A 4,797-nucleotide genomic window follows, 5' to 3' on the forward strand; every position below is an offset into this window, starting at 1 on the left:
CAAGCGGTGGCGAGTGGCGGGGGCGGCGACGGGTGGTGGGGGCGGCAGCGGGCGGCGGGGGCTGCTCTGGTCGTCGGGGAGGAGAGAGGGAGAGAAACAGAGAGAGGAAGGGGCGGGGTGGGGCTCGGCCGTTAGTAAGGTTACTTCTTTGCCGTCCGCCCACCCTTTGCCGTCCGCTTTGTTTTCTCTTTGTCGTCTGCTAGCAGACGGCAAAGAGGGCGGCCGTTAAGTTTTTTCCAATTAGCTCGTTAGTGGGGGCCAGCTCTCTCTTTGCCGTCAGCCAGCGGACGGCAAAGAACAGGCTGATGGCAAAGACATTCTTTGCCATCAGCCTATTCTTTGCTGTCTGTTTTCTGTAAGCGGACGACAAACACCTTCTTTGCCGTCCGCCAGTGGACGGCAAAGAACTGGCAGACGGAAATAAGCTAATTCCAGTAGTGATATAAGATGTATAATGTAAGTTATGCGAGGCGCCATATCCATGATATGACCAACATCAGCATGCCATGTTAGAGAAAACACCTCAGGTGGTAAATAGGAGTGGTCGGCTCCCTCTGAATCCCCATCTGAAAAGTTATCTTCCTCTGGAATACAATCTGGAATGGCGAGAAGGGGCCCACTTCGCCCACCATGGAGCGGCGTCTGCATGACATTATATTCCCACGCAATGGTCTTCTCTTTTTCTCTACATGTTCAGTACGGTTGTGTACAATAACTGACATGCATAATAAAAAATAGTTAGATTTTGTAAGGCCTAAGGGGTGCATGCAGAAATCAAGACTGATGGTAGCAAACGAGTGGATAGATCCAAAACTAATGATAACAGGTAGATTATAGCTTCAGTTTAAAAAGATAGACTATGGCTCATCTACTATTTGTTTCCCACCCAACATGGACCACATAGAAGACCCCAAATGAACCAGATAGTAGATAGATACTATTCGTTGCTGCCTCGATATGAGACTGACACGCATTTTAAAACTCAAGTTTGACAGATAAAGTAGTAGGTAATAATAACCGATGTATAACGTAAGCAAACATGAAAGACTGCGACCTCTCTTCCAGAACTGTGTAGTCCTCAGGTTCATCCGCTCAGTCAATGATGGTAATGCAGTTGGCGTGGCTGCCAGTAATGGGAAGATGATTTGAGGCGGCAAAAGAAAGTCAGAAGGGGGAATCTCTGCTGCAGTGAATGCTTCTGTCGATGGTGCACCTCAGGTGGGGTGGATTCTCTTCATCTTCTATTTGTTTTCTTGTCTTTATGTAATTGGCAATATAAGGATTTTCAATGCAATTCACCGCACAATACATATAAATTTCCTCTAGATCAAAATCAAGAAATTTATAACGGGCAAATTATGGAAGATGCTTAGTTATACATTTCATTTCTTCGTAACCCATAAGCAAACTAAGTTCATTATAATGTGCAAGGGAAATCAAGTCATCACAATTTTTGGACACGATTAGATCATGAAACAATTTGCATCGGATAGTTAAATGACCCCGTTCATTGCAAAGTTCACAAGTACGGCTAAGAAAATTTAAATTTTCAACACAAACATCTAGCCTTTCTTGCAACAATTTAGTTTCTAAAGCTTATGCCTCTTCCAATATCTATCTTCCCTATTTGGTGTGTACTTGCAAACCCAATGCACTCCACAAAAATTGACATATTTCTAGGAGACATTTTCATCATAACTAGTGCAATCATCATTAGTACTATGGATATTCAAAGAGTTCATACTAACAACATTCCAATCATGCTCATCATTCAAAGATTTAGTGCCAAACATTTTTATGCATTCTTCTTCTAACACTTGAGCACAATTTTCCTTTTCATCATTCTCATGAAAGATACTAAAAAGATGAAGCGTATGAGACAAACTAAATTCCATTTTTTTGTAGTTTTTTTTATAAACTAAACTAGTGATAAAACAAGAAACAAAAAGATTCGATTGCAAGATCTAAACATATACCTTCAAGCACTCACCTCCCCGGCAACGGCGCCAGAAAAGAGCTTGATGTCTACTACGCAACCTTGTTCTTGTAGACGTTGTTGGGCCTCCAAGTGCAGAGGTTTGTAGGACAGTAGCAAATTTCCCTCAAGTGGATGACCTAAGGTTTATCAATCCGTGGGAGGCGTAGGTTGAAGATGGTCTCTCTCAAACAACCCTGCAACTAAATAACAAAGATTCTCTTGTGTCCCAACACACCAAATACAATGGTAAATTGTATAGGTGCACTAGTTCGGCGAAGAGATGGTGATACAAGTGCAATATGGATGATAGATATGAGTATTTGTAATCTGAAAATATAAAAATAGCAAGGTAACAAGTGGTAAAAGTGAGCGTAAATGGTATTGCAATGCTAGGAAACAAGGCCTAGGGTTCATACTTTCACTAGTGCAAGTTCTCTCAACAATAATAACATAATTGGATCATATAAATATCCCTCGACATGCAACAAAGAGTCACTCCAAAGTCACTAATAGCGGAGAACAAACGAAGAGATTATGGTAGGGTACGAAACCACCTCAAAGTTATTCTTTTTGCTCGATCTATTCAAGAGTCCGTAGTAAAATAACACGTAGCTATTCTTTCCGTTCAATCTATCATAGAGTTCATACTAGAATAACACCTTAAGACACAAATCAACCAAAACCCTAATGTCACCTAGATACTCCAATGTCACCTCAAGTATCCGCGGGCATGATTATACGATATGCATCACACAATCTCATATTCATCTATTCAACCAACACAAAGTACTTCAAAGAGTGCCCCAAAGTTTCTACCGGAGAGTCAAGACAAAAAACGTGTGCCAACCCCTATGCATAGGTTCATGGGCGGAACCCGCAAGTTGATCACCAAAACATACATCAAGTGAATCAATAGAATAACCCATTGTCACCACGGTTATCCCACGCAAGACATACATCAAGTGTTCTCAAATCATTAAAGACTCAATCTGATAAGATAACTTCAAAGGGAAAACTCAATCCATTACAAGAGAGTAGAGGGGGAGAAACATCATAAGATCCAACTATAATAGCAAAGCTCGCGATACATCAAGATCGTATCACCTCAAGAACACGAGAGAGAGAGAGAGAGAGAGAGAGAGAGAGAGAGATCAAACACATAGCTACTGGTACATACCCTCAGCCCCGAGGGTGAACTACTCCCTCCTCCTCATGGAGAGCGCCGGGATGATGAAGATGGCCACCGGGGAGGGATTCCACCCTCCGGCAGGGTGCCGGAACGGGGTCCCGATTGGTTTTTCGTGGCTACAGAGGCTTGCGGCGGCGGAACTCCCGATCTATTCTGTTCCCCAAAGTTTTTTGGGTATATGGGAATATATAGGCGAAAGAAGTCGGTAAGGGGAGCCACGAGGGGCCCACGAGGGTGGAGGGCGCGCCCAGGGGGTTGGGCGCCCCCCTGCCTCGTGCTCTCTTTGTTGATCTCCTGACGTGCACTCCAAGTCTCCTGTATTGCTTTCTTTCCAAAAATAACTTTTCCGAAGGTTTCATTCCGTTTGGACTCCGTTTGATATTCCTTTTCCGCGAAACACTGAAACAAGGGAAAAACAGAAACTGGCACTGGGCTCTGGGTCAATAGGTTAGTCCCAAAAGTAATATAAAAGTGCATAGTAAAGCCCATTAAACATCCAAGATGGATGAAATAATAGCATGAATACTTCATAAATTATAGATACATTGGAGACGTATCAGCATCCCCAAGCTTAATTCCTGCTCGTCCTCGAGTAGGTAAATGATAAAAGAAATAATGTATGAAGTGTGAATGCTAGCAGGTGCACAAGTTTGATCAATGATAATTTCAATCACCTTTTCTAGCATGTAACATCCCAAAATTCTAAATTTTGGAATGTTATATTAAATAAATATTTATGATTGTTTGTTTGTTTGTTGTGTGATTGATTGACTGAAAGTGAGTGAAATTTGAAACTTTTTGAAAGTTGAACGAGAGGGAATAAAAGGACTTTCCCAAAACTTTCATCTTTTCATTATGATCTTCATGAATTCAAATTCATTTCAACACAAAACCCTAGAGTAATGATGACATGACTTCTTCCATTTGAAATCAAAAGGGTTTTTGAAAAGATTTGAATTCTATTTGGAAATATTTCAAATTATAAAACTTTATGCAACTCAATGATTCTCATGAGAGAAGATAAAATGACTTCTTCAAATTTTAAGAAATATGAGTTGGAAGTTTATTGAACGTCCCTTTGAAGGCATTTGAAACCCACTTTTAATTTTGAGTTATTTGGGTTTTACTCAAAATATTTTTCTCCAAAACCAAAATATATGGAAATTAGGGTAAAATGATTCCCTACAGCAGAAAAATGGAGAAAAATAAATTTAAAATCATTTTGGTATTCTAAAAAATGATTTTTCTTAGGTTTTATTGATTTAGCAGCACTGTAAGACTTTTGTGAATTTTGGATTTGAACTTGAAAAATAGTTCATGTTGTAGGAAATCTTTTTCTGAACGTTTTTATATATAATATGTATATATTGTATTTATATTTTACTTTATTTCTTGATTTTAATCCTCCCTGCTATCTCCAAAAAAACAGGTCGAAGCCACCGAGGCCCAACTCTCTCTCTCCCCCTCGGCCCACCTACGCGTCAGGCTGGCCCAGCAGCTCACCCGCGCTGAAACCCCTTCACACCGCCGCCCGCTCCCTCCCGCTCGCCCTGTCTCGCTGATAGCGGGGCCCGCTGTTTCTTCCTCCTCCCGCAAGCCACGAGCTCGGCCGGCGCAACGACTACGCCCC

This window comes from Triticum aestivum, chromosome 3D (genome assembly GCF_018294505.1).
Source record: "Triticum aestivum cultivar Chinese Spring chromosome 3D, IWGSC CS RefSeq v2.1, whole genome shotgun sequence".
Classification (NCBI taxonomy): Eukaryota; Viridiplantae; Streptophyta; class Magnoliopsida; order Poales; family Poaceae; genus Triticum; species Triticum aestivum.